This window comes from Drosophila tropicalis, unplaced genomic scaffold (genome assembly GCF_018151085.1).
Source record: "Drosophila tropicalis isolate 14030-0801.00 unplaced genomic scaffold, ASM1815108v1 contig_4, whole genome shotgun sequence".
Taxonomy (NCBI): Eukaryota; Metazoa; Arthropoda; class Insecta; order Diptera; family Drosophilidae; genus Drosophila; species Drosophila tropicalis.
In genome coordinates this window covers 76,752-93,402 of record NW_027172862.1, presented here as the reverse complement: position 1 = coordinate 93,402, position 16,651 = coordinate 76,752, and the positions used below count along the sequence as shown (strand labels likewise).

General features: G+C 35.0%; 1 protein-coding gene across 1 annotated transcript in view; it reads right to left on the bottom strand.

Annotated features, from left to right (window-relative positions):
* Atf3 (Activating transcription factor 3) overlaps window positions 1–16,651 on the bottom strand; it is a 42,209-nt gene that overhangs the window by 22,897 nt on the left and 2,661 nt on the right. Inside the window, exon 2 of the mRNA XM_068284995.1 lies at window positions 161–202. The gene's annotated coding sequence lies outside the window, so the exon portion shown is untranslated. The remainder of the gene's footprint in view (window positions 1–160; window positions 203–16,651) is intronic.

Below are 16,651 nucleotides of genomic sequence, written 5' to 3'. Positions count from 1 at the left end.
CGTCTAATCACTTGGCCAAGAAGTTGCCTTTACTAAATCATTTACTTGAAGTGTTAATGAAATAAAGGTCTTCCTTAATGAATCAACTTAAATACTATCTATGTATGTATGTGTGAATTAAGTATGTACATGGACACATTGGCCTTGCCCTTTGACTTACCATTAAATGCACAAACTGTATATTTCTAATTGTTGATTTGAGCTGAAAAGATAAATAAACAAAACGTTCAAATATTAGCATTGATTACTGTAATAAAACTGTAGACAGAGTCAAGCTAAGCCAAAGCTAAATGCAAATTAAATTGAAAATTAAAACGTATATGTATGCAAAAGCAGAAATGGAATGGGTAACCCCTCATCAATAATTGCAGCTTATGGTCATCCATTATGCGTGAATACCCCTAACTGGATTCCTGTAAGAGAAGACAGGCCAGAGAGAGAGAGAGACTACGACGACGATTGATGATTATTGATTAAGCTCAAATTGTGTACAAAGTATGAATCATAGACCCCAAAAAAAAAAAATGCTAAAAACAAATGAGCGTAGGTAGCTTTAACTTTTTAGACAAACAACATCCCCTCCCCGAAGTCGGCACCCTTCTCCAACACCAAGTAAAACCGAAACGTGAAATCGACAACAAAAATAAAACAAAAAATACTAAGCGAAATGTCCATTAATTTAGCTTAAATACATATGTATATACAAAGCAAAGCCCAAGTTGATGGGGCCGAGGGGAAGGGGTCTAGGCTTATTGATGAAGACATTTTCGGTTTTTGGTTTGTTCAGTAAACAAATCACAAGACTAAACTTTCGTTTTCACGATACTTTGATCCTTTGGCAATTGCACATCACTATCGATATCGATAACTTGTGTAATCGAAGCCAGCAAACGATCATCCATTAGTAGATCATCAAACAAACTAAACAGATTTAAAGATATATTTGGTAATTTGTTTTTCTTGTTTTGTTTTTCGGCACAAGCTTTTTTTTTCACCTTCTTTTTTTTATTTATTTGTCTTTTTCTCGCCTTTTTTTTTTTTTGTGTGTGTGTGTATATTTATTTAACTTGTATTTATACACAACATTCTGCTACTTAATTTACAAACGAAAATTGCATTTTGGTCTTTCTCTTTTATGTTTGGTTATTTTGTGTGAATTTTCGTGAATTTCGCATTGAATTGTGCAAAACTCCAATTAGTTGCAATTAGCAACAATTTTGTTTATACGCTAAATAAACAAAACATAATAATAAGTAAAAGACAGAGGCAAATCTCTATGTGTGTATGTATGTGTGTGAGAGAGAGACAGATACAAGGTGAGAGGGATAGAAGACAAGATCCCAAGAGGATCCTATTGAAGTGCTCAGCTTTTGCTTTTGGTTAGCTGATAATCAATCTGAATTCGAATTTGACACTTGATCAATTTATTTGTCATCTAAATAGTTATAAATTTAGATTGAAATTTCCAAATATAAATTACAGATACATTTAAGATTTATATTTGCTGATGAGAAGTATTTTTTTTTTTTTCTACATTTTCATTTCAACTTGTTGCTAATTTGCAGTAATTGTTAATGCCTTGTGATATCTATAATTACACACACACACACACACACACACATTAGACTTTGTTGTGGGAAATATCTACCTACATATGTATTGAGGGGGGAGGGGGAGGGGGAACCTTCAAGTAATGGATGTGTTTTATGAGGCTCATCAGCTGTCATAAGATTTATTATATTGTAAATGATTTTTTTTTCCAACTTTTTTGTTGTTGGCCTATTGACATAAGATAGCAATTTGAATTTGAATTTTTAACATGGGCGTAGGAGAATGATCAAAGGGGGTGTAATGAAAATATGAAATGTTTGCTGTATTTTTATTGCATATTTTCAGGGGTTAAGTTGTATATGTATTTCTCCAATTTGATCTCTTTGCTGTGACCTTCACTTGATTACCGACAATGCCATAAAATTAAGGTTGATACTAAAAACGAAATGCAAATAAAAAAACACACACACACAATTAGATGCCAATTTGAATTTTATTTTAATGGTTCATTCTTTGCAATTAAGAATGAAATAGCGACAGCTGTTCTTAAAAAAAAAAAACAAAAAAAAAAAAAGATCTAACTAAACGCAAAATGTTATGGAACACAACAAACTGAAAAAAAGAGAGTGGAGCATACCGAAATAGGGAGTGGGGGGAGGAAAAACCAATTAAAAGCACAACGCAAAGCACATTAAAAATTATTTAATTAAGTGATTTTAATTTTTGTTTTTGTGTTGGTCAATTCGTCCACTCGAGACGTTGATGTTGATTGTCTAATTTCATTAATCTAGATGAGGTTGGAGTGCCAAAGAAGGGCCAAAGAGGGGGGTGGGGCGGATAGAAGCTTGAGAATGTTGGCCAATCAAGTAAAATGAAATTGATTGGCAGCGAGCCAGGAGGAATGTCTATACAAATGTGAATGAACAAAGAATTTGACCCACTGTGCAAAGAGATGCGGCGCTGTGTTTGTCAATTAGAATTGAAGAATTTAACCTTTTTGGCCTCCCTCCACCACCTTTTTGCCCCTGGCCATCGCCACACACACACACACACACACACACACCATTAGCAGCTAGAAAAACCAAAAACCAAAAGTGATCGAAAAAAAAACAAAGTCCAATTGGCATTACCTTTGCGTTTTCCCCCTTTTCCCCTTTTTTTTAGTCATAGATAACACTTTCAATCGCCCACAATGTCATATGGAAACAAGTTAACTATAGGGAAGAGTTAACTCCATTTTGGAGGGCTAAAACCTAACGCTTACTTGTCTGGAATAGTCATGGAAAGCAAATTGGAAAACCCTTTGACAGATGATTAAAAAAAAAACACAGTGAAAAACGTTTTTCAAAGATATTTTCAGAGTTTTTGAATTCGAATCGATTAGAGATTCATGAAATTGAGTTTTATTGGCCCTTAAGTTCTGGTTCGAAAAGATAACTGACAAATATTGAAAATGATATATATTTTTGGAAAATTCATTGAAATTAAGAGAAGGTTTAGAGTTTTTTAAAGAAGTTTTGGAAATTTTTTTAGCTTTTCTTCCCTTTACACCCCTCTGCTTAGGCGGGGCCTCTCACAGAGTCAAGGGGCCCGCAGCATTTGCTAATTCGTCACTGGAAAAATCACACGAAATTCTTGCTTAGAGATTATAATTAATATAAAAAAATGTAGAATTTTGTTGATATTTTAATTTTTTACTGAGGTTAGAAGAATTTTTTAGTTTGTTGCTTTTTGATTTGTGTGACCCACGCAAAATACCTAAACCCAAAATGAACCTTTTTCTAATGCTAATACGCATTTTTGTATAGTTTTTGTGTTTGTTGGGGTTTTAATTTATGACACAAACACGAAATAAAAACAACAACAAAAAAAATATATATATAACTTTGTGCTCTATAATTTTGAAACAATAATCGCTGAGGTAGTTGGGGGGTTGGGGGGTTTGGGGGAAATGCCTACCTACTCAGTTACAGCGTCTTTTTTTTGTTGTTGTTTACCATTTTTTTTTTAAGTTTTGTGTGTGGCTGCTTCTAATGCTTCCGGTTTAATTAAGGCTTTGTGACTCTTGACTTTGCCACTCCTACTTGGGCTTGGGTTTGAGTTTGGGTTTGGGTTTGGGCTTGGGATGTTGTAAGTTGAAGGCCAGTTTGGGCCCCGAGACGATAAGATATGTATGGCTAGTCGGTACGGTTTGGTTTGGTTTGCTTTGCTTTTCTTTGGTTGGTCATATTGATTGCCATATGACTGTTTGGCCAATTTGGTGGCAAAGTACAAATAGCTGGCCATTAAAAAGTCATTACAACAAGCTTTAAGGGGGGGGTTTGTGTACTCAGTGTACTTGAAATAACATATGTATGTATGCATGTATGTATGTCTATTTGTACATTCCATATGATCGGCAATCAAAGGCCTAGCCTAAGCTTAAACACGGGAAGTTCATGCCTAAAATAAAAGTTGTTGGTTTGTTGTCGTGTCGTCTACCGTTTTAGGATTTCCGCCAACGGTCTACAAGTGTGTACACCTATCTACCTCCACCTCCATCTCCACCTCAACACCTCCCTCTCCTGTGAGACATGCATGTTTTGTGGTGATCACTTAAAGGGCTTTCGTTTGGAATTGACTTGTTTTACTTGGTATTTGCCCAATTGATAATGAACGTCAATTATCATGTGGCCCCTTTTTTTACAGTATTTCAGGTACCCATTAAAAATTGTTGTTGCATTACAAATGGGGTATTATCAACAGGTCTGAAAGCGGCGAAAAAAGTTCTTGTAAATTCACTCCAAAAGGGTATCTTTAATTCGTTGACCTTGACCTAATCATCCAGAAAGCAGCTGTCTGGATCTCCGGTGCTTCCCCTTGGCTAATCAAACACGTACTTCTTCCTCTTCTTCTTCGTCTACTTTGCCCTCCTCCATTACTGTAAATTCACAAGCCATCTATTGTATACTGACCATGACTCAATTTCTTGTGTACTGTGTGCAAGCAATTGATAAATATTTGCTTGACTTGATGCACTTTTTTCCCCCTTCTCCTCTCCCTACTCCCCTTCATTTGCTTCATTGATTTGTATGTATTTCCTTGTAAACTCTATTGAGTAATAAGACGAGTTTGAGCTTGAGTATGAGTCTCTATAAGTCTCTTCAATTCGATGAATGAATAAGCCCAACATCATGAGTATTGCAACTACAAATCACTTTTGGGGGGAAATATATACATACATATATATTCTTATTCAGGTCTAAGACTTAGGAAATGCCTCAAAGCCCAAAACTCATTAATATTGACCATTTGGAAACTTAATTTGGTTCAGAAAGTTATCCAGAGTCCGGAGATCTCACTTATCGCTAATATAAAACAACAAATTTCAATATCTGTTTAATGAGCGATCTCACTTATCGATAATATAGAACGATAAATTTCGATATCTCAATGGGCTATCTTAATGATCTCACTTATCGATAATATAGAACGATGAACTTCGATATCTGCTTAAATGGGCGATCTCACTTATCGATAATATATAACGTAAATATCGATATCTCAATGGGCGATCTTAATGATCTCACTTATCGATAATATAGAACGATAAATTTCGATAACTGTTTAAATGGGCGATCTCACTTATCGATAATATAGAACGATAAGTTTCGATATCTGCTCTGTTGATAGTGAAATTCATTCAAATTGTTCATCAAGACAAAGTTTTGTAGCAATTTTCATTTTGGTCGTTAAAGTCAATTGAATTTACTCGGAGTACTAACAAATTTGTTGCTTTTGCTTTTGGTTTTTAGTGTCTCTCTTAAGTTTCGATATCTGCTCTGTTGATAGTGAAATTCATTCAAATTGTTCATCAAGACAAAGTTTTGTAGCAATTTTCATTTTGGTCGTTAAAGTCAATTGAATTTACTCGGAGTACTAACAAATTTGTTGCTTTTGCTTTTGGTTTTTAGTGTCTCTCTTAACTCTGTGGAGGAGAAGGCATTGTCTGGATTTCAATTGTTGTCGTTTGTTTGGTTTTTTTTGTTACTCGTTTTCTTTTTTTTTTTATGACTCTTTGTATTGTTTGGCCTGTCAAGTGCCTAGTAATTTTTTTCGGGTTTTTTTTTTTAACCACATTTTTATTTCTATTTTTTTTGTTTTTTACGATTGTTTTATTTCATTTGCAAATTATTCTCGTTGTGTGTGTGTCATTTGATTATTCCAATTTGTGTGTGTTTTTTTAGTCTAATCTATATGTAGATATATGTATATCACTTACATTGTCAACATTTATTTGCAACTGAAAAGAGGCGACGACATTGACGATGAATACAATGAAACATCATGATCATCATGATCATCATTGACAACAGCGGGTGGGGTATAAGGGCCACGCCTTCGTTTTATATTGTAGAGGCATGTGCCCCCTATGTGCATTTTGGGGTTACTTTTCAATTATCAGGCGAGGAGTTAATCAATCAATCAATCAATTACCTATAATAATGTGGCTAAAAACGATTTACGTACTGCCAACAACAAAAGAATCGATACGAAATTGAATCAAGCTGTGTCCCCCCTCTCTCTCTCTCTCTCTCTCTCTCTCTGTCTTAGGTGGGCAAATTTATGGGCAACTATTTACATATTTTGGCTGACATTTTATGTTCTTTAAAATGACATTCGGCTTTATAAATTTTCGTTTCGTTTTCAACAAAGTAGAGAATGGCAGAAGAAGATGAAAGAGCTTTTGGAAATTTATTAGATTCTTTAGTTGTTTTCTTTTTATAAAGAGATATATACATATATACATATGTATCTGTAGATGGGTTATATATATACAATACATTTCATTCTTACATTATTCGAAATGATATTGACCTAGAGATGGTACACTAATTTAATGAAACTACTTTAATGTTCTTTCTATTTTTGTGCTTCTTATTTATGGCCAACGCTCGATAAGTTGCCTATCGAATTTTGTTTGTCTATCGATAGATTTCGTGTGATCCAAGAGTTAGAGTATTTCGCAAGCGGTTTAAAGAGCATCAAAAATTTTGTTTGAAACAAATTTTGTTGCCAAGTATTCAAAAATAAAAAGTTAACATATTAATAACTAATACTATGCATACCCAAATAGGTTGATGAGATATTTATAATACATATTTTAACTCAAAACTTTGAAATGTATTTTAAATAAATTGCTTATTGTTTCAAATTGATTTGAGCCAAGAGAATGGACATGGATTTTGTTTCGTTTATTAATTAGCATAGCAAAAAAATAAAAAAAAAAAAAAAACTATAAAACACAACAACTAAATAAAATGTATAGAGTGAAGAAAAAAAAAACTAGTTTCATCTAATGAATGGCGGTTGGACACGAACGAAGAACCAAAAAGGGGAAAAATGTGGTGCTGGTGGTGCGGCTGCTGGTGGTGGTGGTGGGGAAAGAGGAACTTAAGTGCGTGAATGGGAAGTTGCAAAGTCGGATTGGCTAGAACCATAATGCCAATGAACCAAAGAGGCCAAAATCGTTTGTTTTGAATAATTTATGAATGTTTGCCATTTGGCAAAAAATAAAAAAAGAGAAGAAGGAAAGACACACACACACACACACAAAATGGAAATGGCAATAAAACGAAAAGAGCCAACGAAAAAGAAGAAAACAAAAAAAAGTTTGAAATGGAAATGGTTCTTGAAATGGAATTATGGCCAATGGTCATACATTTCAAATGGACATAAGCCATGTGACTAATCACAAAAACTCTCTCTGAAGACAGAGAGAGAGAGAGATGGAGATGGAGAGGGAGAGAAAGAGTTACGGTCTTGCACTCCCACATAAGTACAGTGAACACCTACCTAAAAGTTATAAAGTGTAACGAAGTTATAAATCTAAAGACAAACAAACAAACAAACCAAAAACACACACACACACACACAACAACTTTTGACGCCCACATCAAGGCCAAGTCAGCTAATTTGCATATCTCAAATACACGAAAAAACAAAAAAAAAGGCAGAAGAAGCCATGTCAGAATATACTTAACTTAAGCACAGATATTTATACAGTATGTACACACAATACATACATACATACATCTACATATATACAGTAGAGTCCGGCTATAACGACACTCAAGGGACCGACGGAAGACGTACTAACCGGAGAACCAATCACTCATTGAACTTTAGTCGCTATAACCATACGGACATTATAAGCGGAGTCGTTATAACGGGATTCTACTGTATATATAATGCGGCAGTGTGCACGATACGCTTGAAAAGCATTAACACTAAATGGGTATATATCTCCCTTTACCCTAAGTTGAAAAGTCTCTCAGCTAAAACGACAGTTTACATAATTAAATTTCCTAAATGATATTTGTATTTACACTCCCAGGCAACCAATTAGAGCCACTTAGGTTCAAGCTCTATAACTTTTGATCAAATATGATTGGAACTTAATATTTATCTTATATAGTACCAGACTTGGCCAAAGATTTAGGATTTTAATTACAGTAATGCTTTAAGTGACTCTAACACTATGAATTTTTACTTTAAAGGATCAAACAATCGAACAGGCTCAAGGATTTAGACTAAATCCAAAAAATGCTCAACTCCTTTTGACTTCAAAAATGATATATCAGATAAAGAAATCAAAAATTGAATTAATAGTGGAAAAAAGTGAATCGATCTATGAATATATATCAACTGATCAAAGATAATGGGATTTTATTTTAAAAAATTATTATTTTTTAATTAATTTACAAACATAAATGGATTAAAATGTGTGATATATACATACATATGTATATATTTGGGCCCATGTATGTTAAGTTGTCTGTGTGTGTGTGTGTATGACCTATCTACATATGTAAATTATTTTTATTATCTACATGGTATAACCATATGCGTGTGTAACTAAATACAATGCAAATTTTTGTTGTTGGTTTTTTTTTTCGTTTTTTCGTTTTTTTTACTGGCGTCTAAATTACTTAAAAACCAACAAAAGCAACAAAAATTGAAATACATTATCGCAGACATACATACACAGAGAGAAAGAGGGAGAAAGAGAGTGGTGTGTGTGTGTGTATCTCCACCCCCGTGACGTTGCTGCAGCGGTCAGCGGGCATAATTAATTAGTTGACGGGGCGCGCGTTTGAAGCTCGGAGAACTTGGAACTCGGACTCGGATATGGTTAGAAGAAGAACAAGGAGAAGTAGACACACAGAGAGAGAGAGAGAGAGGGGAGAGGGAGAAGTGGGCTGGTGGCGAGGAAATTGACGGGAGGTTTTTAGTTGGGTATTTCGGGGTTCGGGGTCTTGGGGTACGGGGCGGCAGTTGCCTTTTGTGCTAATGAGCCCATATTGTGCGAAAAAAGCCAACAACAACAACAACAAAAACAGCAGTAGCAAAAAAAAAAAAAAAACTGTTAACAAACCTAAAACCGAAACAGAAGAGAAAGACAATAGAAAACGACCCACAGAGAGCGAGAGAGAGAAAACTATAGAGAAGGAGAGATAGAATTAAAGTGTACAGGAGAGCCAGGCGGGGGGAGGTGAGGTGAGGGGTTAGGTGTAAGGAAAGGAACACATAGTGTTCGCTTGCTATTAAAATGGATTCCCGCCGGACTTCCTGACCATATTATATTACCAGCTGTTTGGTTTTGATGGACATGACCCAAAAAAAAACAGTAACAGCAAGAAAGGAAGAGGCCAAGAGGAAAGAAAGAAACCAACAGCAACAACAACAACAACAAAAACTGTGTGACCCATAAAACAGACAATGTGCAGCAGGCGAAAGTGATGAGAAGCCAAACCTTGGGCCAAGCCCTCAAACTCACACACACACACACACACACAGTCCTCCTCGGGCTGCATTAATATGATTAGCAAAAAAGCAGGATGGTCAAAAAGCGAGAAGGAGCGAGTAGTCAAACATGAATGAAAAAGGACGAAAGCTAATGCCATTTCCTGTTAACACGCGCCCAAAGTCAGTGGAAGGTCGTCATCTACAGTTAGACTCATGCAGGATTACTATGCGTGAGAGAGAGAAGGAGAGAGAGAGAGTGGGGGTCAGAGCACGTCTCGTCTCATTGTGCAATGTACCGTACATGTACATATGTATGTTATGAAAATGATCGTTCGACCATATGGCAACTCCGTACACAACAATAACCACAAAAAAAGTGGAAGTGCAGCCCACGTGCAGCCGAATGAACTCAACTCAACTCAACTCAAATCACTTGCCGACTTGAGCATGTAAATTTTGTATGCGTGTGTGTGTGTGTGTTTGTGTGTGTGGGTGGGCTACGTTTCATTGCTGCGGAAGTGCAGCCAAGAGTTTAACGCCAACGTAACTTCTGTTACGTTAACTAACTGTGGTTTCTCACTCACTCACTCAATTTGATGGTTACGAAGATACCAAAACGAAATGAATTGGCGCTAGATGGCATAAGGTGAAGGGGTGGGTGGAGTAATTGGGTACCCAATCAATTTGTTTATCGATATACCCGTAAAGAACTACAACATAACTGTATGATCAAGTTTGTTGTGTGTTTTTTGAAATTAATTTAAAAGGTTTTTTCTTTTAACAACCAGTTCAAAATTAAACCTGATTTTCAAATTAAAAAACTTGCCTAGAATTATATAAATGTATGTAGATAGACTTGCCAAAAAAAAGCTCCTTTCACACACACAAGAGACTTCCTAAAATGCAATTTTGTGTTTATAATCTAAGAATATTGTGTTAAATATACATAGTTATTTTAGACAAAAATCTATCATCTATCAACATATAACACTCAATTTCCCTATGCAAATGACTGAGCCCAAGCAACAACCAAACCAAAGAAGAAGAACAAAAAAAAAAAAAAAAAAAGTGGCATTTTTTTTTGTGTTCATTTTTGTTGGAATTTTTGGCTGCCGTTGGTTGGTCTTAGACCTTGAACAAGGTGAAGTTGATTGCTAAGTTTTGGCTTTTGTTGCTTTTGAAGTTCAAAGTTAAATTGCTTAAAAGCAAACGAAACGAATCGCCAGAATCATGAAGTAAACAATGCACAACAAAAATCTTATCCAATACAAGGAATCCAAAATGATTGTTGAAAATTCACACCTACAAAATAGCTGCCGCTTGTTGCTACTGCTGATGTTTCTTATTTGTGGTCAACATGGCGTATGCTTAATATGAATCAACTAAATAGACAGAGCGAGCGAGAGCGAGTGAGAGAGAGAGAGGGAGAGAGAGACCAACTTTTTTTTCACACCTCTCTCATATTGGAAAAGACGTCGAAACTTTTCCGACAACATTCGACAAACATTCAATATAAAATTATTTAGTTTATGTTTCTCTTTTAAATTAATTCTTCCGGTCTCTTTTAGCTGAAACATTTCTCTACACTTTGTTCTTGTCAAAGAACTTTATTCATATTCAATTATTCAGGTAGTTCTTTCTCTCCTAATCTCTTCTTATCAGGAAGAATACATTTGGTCTTATCAGTAGCAAATTTAGTTGCTTAATGACAATTTAGAAGAATTATGCATTAAATTTTAACATTTTTTTTTTTTTTTTGTTTGCTTTATGATTAATATCAGTTAATTGTCTGAGACTTTTGAAGATGATTTGTGTTTGGTAGAATTGAATTTGTTTTGTTTTTTAACGCAATTTGTGACAATTTGAGTTGTTGTTGCTGTTGTTTTAGATGACAAATTGCTTTTATTATTATTGTATTAGCGATACAGAATGACCTTGAAACTGGGTTGCATCTACTCAAAAAATAATCCCCTCGAATCCCCCCAAATAATCATTATCATCATCATCATTTTTCCAGCTGACAATTTCGTTTTTTTTTTTTTTTTTTTTGTCAAATTTTCTTTGTTTTTTTTTTTTTTGTGTTTCCAAAATAAATTACGTTTCCCATATTTAAAGTAACCTTCAACCGAAGCTCTCATACATGTACATACATGTGTGTGTGTGTGTGTGTGTGTGTGTGTGGATAGATGGATGGATGAAACACGGGGGGTCTAGATGGGTATAGATGCGCAGTGCCGCATTGTGTGTGCGAAAGAGATGGACTGAGAGGAAGCCATCTATCCAAAAGCCCGTTTAATTGTTATATAATTAAGATGCGCGCTATTATTATAACAATTTTATGTTGTTGCTTTTTTTTTTTTTTTTTTTTTGGTAAAAAAGCGTAACAGCTAAACAGCGCTTACTCTGACCATCGCAGCGGAAAGTAATTTTCAAATGCGTGAAACAGATGGATAGGGAGAGGGGGGGAGGGAGAGCGAGTGATGGAGGGGGCGTAGAAGGGACAGCGAAACGATTTTGGGTCATAAATAATGTAGGATTTACCCTAAACACCGAAAAAAAAAAAACAACACGAAAAACTTAACTTTGCGCCACGCCCCCATCTAATGGAGTTTGGGAAACAACAACAAAAACAATGTTGAACACAGATTGTTAAAAATCATTAGAGTAAAGTTAGCTAGAGTAAAGATAATAAGTATGCAAAATATTTAAAAATCCAAAACGGATTAAGAGATCCAATAAGATTAAGAGAATCCTCGAACAGGAAGGCTTGGCAAGCCAAAGCTAAAGATTAGAAAGGAATGGAAACTCAAGATGTCGTCTTTGGTTTTTTTTTTTTTTTGGTCAGCGTGAGAATTAACATTAAAATTTCAAGTTCAATTTGAATTTTCTTTAACGCGGTCTATCTCTCCCTCTCTGCTGCCGCCTCGCTCTCTCACTCGCTCGCTCTCTCGTTTTCATTTGGCTACGTGCAATGAAAGCAAAAGTTTCGGTTTTTGTTTTTTTTTTTCGTGTTGGACCATTAAAGCGCAGCGGAGCATGACGCCTACGCCGACGTCGACTGCAATTGAAAAATGACCAAAAACCAAAGAGAAAGAAAACTAAAGAGAGCAAACATTCGAGAGGGAGAGATACAATGAGCGCGCCAGCAAGTGGGCTAAAAAGAGATGGAGGTCAGCAAGGGCAACCCAACAAGGGGGTGGCATGTCAACGGGACGTAATTTATTGATCAACATAAAAATAACAACAAAAACGATATAAAACAGCGACGCATAAATAAATAAATAAAAGCAACAACAGTCGCAAAAACCAAAAACCAAAAAAAAAAAAAAAGAGCAGCACAAAAAGAAAACGAAAAGCAAAAGAAAAGAAAAAAAAGAGCTTTGCTTCCCTCTTCTCATTATTATAATGTTTTTTTTTTTTTTTTTTTTTAAAAATAAATTAGAATTAGATACAGCTACAAAGATACACAGAAAATGCGTAGATACAAAAAAGAAGAAAAAAAAAACGCAAAACCCCAAAAAGACAGCGACGACGGCGACGACGACGACACATTTCCAGTTTTCGGACACATATGGCTGCAATTAAGTAACAACAAAAGTTCATATACATACATACACACATATATGTACTTTCATACATATGTATGTATGTATGTAGATATCTTCGTGTGTATGTTTGGATGAGAGAGACATGCTAGACCCGAAAATTTCAACAATTATACAAAAAGGAAAGGCAAGACAACAAAAAAACCTAACAACTTCCGTACACTGGGTCAAGGCGCCGACCTAAAGATACCCTATACATACATGGGTAGTCCAACATAGAGAGAGCGAGAGAGTGAGATATGCTGGACTGAGACAGAAGAAGCCAATATTCTGACTGACAACAATTTGATGAAAAGTATTTCAGAATGTTTAGATTTCGAAAATATATATGTACATACATACATATATGTACAGCAGAATCCCGTTATAATGACTCCGCTTCTAACGTCCGTACGGTTATAGCGACCAAAGTTCGATGAGTGATTGATTGGTATGAAAGGTCCTCCGGTTAGTAAGTTTTCCGGATATAACGACGAAAGTCATCGATCTCTTGAGTGTCGTTATAACCGGGCTCTACTGTACATGTATGTATTTTACGTTTACGCCTTAGTTATACCTGCCTGAATCAAAGAACTTGGCCCAATCTTTAAGTATTCCTTTTGCCCTATCTATGTACATACGTAAAGGGTATATGGGAAAGCATGAATACCCATGAATTTTTTGTATGTATAAAGATCGCTCTTCCTCCCCATTTTCTCCCTACCTCCCACCATCACACGCACACTCTCTTTACTCCTCCTCCTCCTTTTCCTACATTTTTGGAAAATAAACCGAAAAATTAATGTGCTTCAAGGTTGGGAGAGACAAGCGAGAGAATCACCAAAAAACAAAAAAAAAAAACAAAATAAGAAATAATAAAAAAAAAACGCGGCAACACAACAAAAAAAAAAATAATAAAAATTTACTTGAACGAAAAACGAAAAAGCAAAATTAAATAAAATCGTGATGAATTTTTGGTACAATAAAAGTAAAAAGAAGAAAGAAAACGAAAAACAAGCAAACAAACAACAAACAAATTTTGTTGTTTCTTTTTTTTTTTTGTTCTGAGTTAAGGAGATTAGTTTTGATCTTGAAATTGATCATAATTGTATATATAGATATAGTACTTTAACAAGGCGTAAGAGATTCGATAAGAACAGAATTTAACTTAGTTAGAATCCTTCTTTTGGCAAAAGTATCTCAAGGATGAAGGAAATTTTCTCCCTCAATTTATGATTTTGTCCTTCAAAATGAAGAGTTTGATCCGCCTCTTACTGAAGCTATGAATCCACATGGTCAAGAGAATATCGACTCATTTAAATGTTTTATAAAAAATAAGGACAATTAATTAATATTTCAAGTGTTTAAAGTGATTCCACTTGGAATTAGATTCTACTTGGAATTGGAATCCATTTGAAATTAGAATCAATTTGGAATTGGAATCCATTTGAAATGAGAATCTACTTGGAATTCTACTTTGTTTCACTTGCAATTAGAATTGTTGAATTGTTTAACTGAACTTTACTTATATTTATTATAAAATTGTTGATTATCGCAAGTTTTTAAACGATTATTATTGACAAAACACAGAAAACTAAAGTTTTTTGAAAAATTTTCATAAATAATTTCGATAAGGATCGAAAATTTGCAACCTTTTAAACAAATGTTAAAAAAAAATTGACAGTATTTAATAAATTTTTGTTAAGAAATATCAATTAGTGTTTAGAGGTTTAAATTAACTTAAATTTTTTGTTTTAAATATCATTATAAATTATAAATTGTTTTAATTTAACTTTACTTTTTTTCCTTATATTGTTAAGAATTTGAAATTGTTTAAATTTAAGTCATTCTTTTTGTTAAATAATATCCAATCATTAGAAATTTGTTGAAATAAACTTAAAATTGTTAAAAACAAAATTTACAAGTGCAAAATATTTTCCTTTTTTTCTCCAAATTATATACACTCTGATTCAGATTCGGATTCAGATTCTTAGTTTTTTTTATTTTTGTTATTTTCTTTTATTTTATTGTTTTTTTTTTTTTTATATATTACTTTTTTTTTTTGCTTTTGCCCGTTGTCCGAGTTGACAAATGGCAAACCGGTTTTTTTGGACTTTTTTTTTTTTTTTTTTGGCTAAACTACGTTTTTGTCTCCGTCACAAATCTCCGTTCTACGTTCTTCGTTCTCCATTCTCCATTCTCCGTTTCGTGTTTTCGTTTCATTTATGTATTTTTTTTTTCGTATTTCTTGTCTGTTGCCTGTTTCTTTGCTTTACCATTTGGTTTTTTCTCTCTCTCCCTCTTTCTCTGTCTCTCCGTTTTTTTGTTAAGAATACTTGTTAGTCTAAATCAAAAATGCATACAAATTAAGGCATTTCAATTTGCACATTTCGTTTGGACGGAAAGAAAGCGCGTGGGTGGTTTCTGTGTGTGGATGATTATGGCCAATGATGATCGCGGTCAACTCAATTGACTAATGAATTTTGATCGAAGTTAAGAAACATTCTCAATGGAAAAGGGGGTAAATTATGCGGGCCTCCCTCTCCCCTCTATGTATGACAATTTGCAAGGCATTTAGGAATATTGTTTATAGATCTGATATCTGGTAGAGTCATAATCAAGACTTATCCAATACTAATTCAATTCATTTAGTGTTAGTGTTGAGAAATATTTTTGGATTTGGAAATATGAAAATGATTACTAGTATTGGGGAGTTGTAGAAAGGCGAGTGGTGGGGAAAATGTTGGCTGAGCAGGGGGGGGAAGGGGGTGAAGAAGTACAGTTGCCTCTCATGTGTGTGTGTGTGTGTGTGGGGGGTGTTGGGAGGGAAGAATCATCTTCATTTCAGTCGTTTGTTAATTTTGGTCGGTCGCTTTGTCAAGGCTATAAACTTTAGCTGTCTGTTTGTTGTTGTTTTTGTTGTTGTTGGGCCGCTCATTAATGCGCACTATGTACTTAAAAGGCCATTTGGGCGTCGCTAAAAACATAACATTTTTTTTGTTTTTGGAGTTTCAGTTTTCTCAACGCAACTCTGTGACGTCGCAGTTTTTGGTATGTACAAACATAACACGTACATACGCACAATCCTATGTGTGTGTGTGTGTGTGTGTGTAAGAACTACTGCGCCGCCTTAAGTTGGGCCAACAATGGATATCATTCATGCCACATTCATAAAGAGTTCGCCCCCTTTTTATACCCTTGCAAAAAGGGTATATTAATTTTGGTCAGAAGTGTGCAACGCATAGAACGAAGCATCTCCGACCATACAAAGTATATATATTCTTGATCAGCACGACGAGACGAGTTCAACTAGCCATGTCCGTCCGTCCGTCCGTCCGTCCGTCCGTCCGTCCGTCCGTCCGTCCGTCCGTCCGTCCGTCTGGATCAACGCAAACTCCTCCTAGACCGTAAGAGCTACAGAGCTTAAATTTTGCACGTAGGCTTGTATATACTGCAGGCGTTGTATATCTCGGATTCAGCCGGATCAGACCACTATATCATATAGCTCCCATACAAACCCCAAAGTCACGAACAGTGACTTTTCTCAATAACTTCGTTATTTTCTGAGCTATTGTCGTGAAACTTAATATTAGAGAGTTTACTACGCCTATAAGCGACTATGCCAAATTTGATCAAGATCGGGTGACTATATAATATAGCTCCCATACAAACGGCCAAGTCACGAACAGTGACTTTCTCAATACCTTCGTTATTTTCTGAGCTATTGT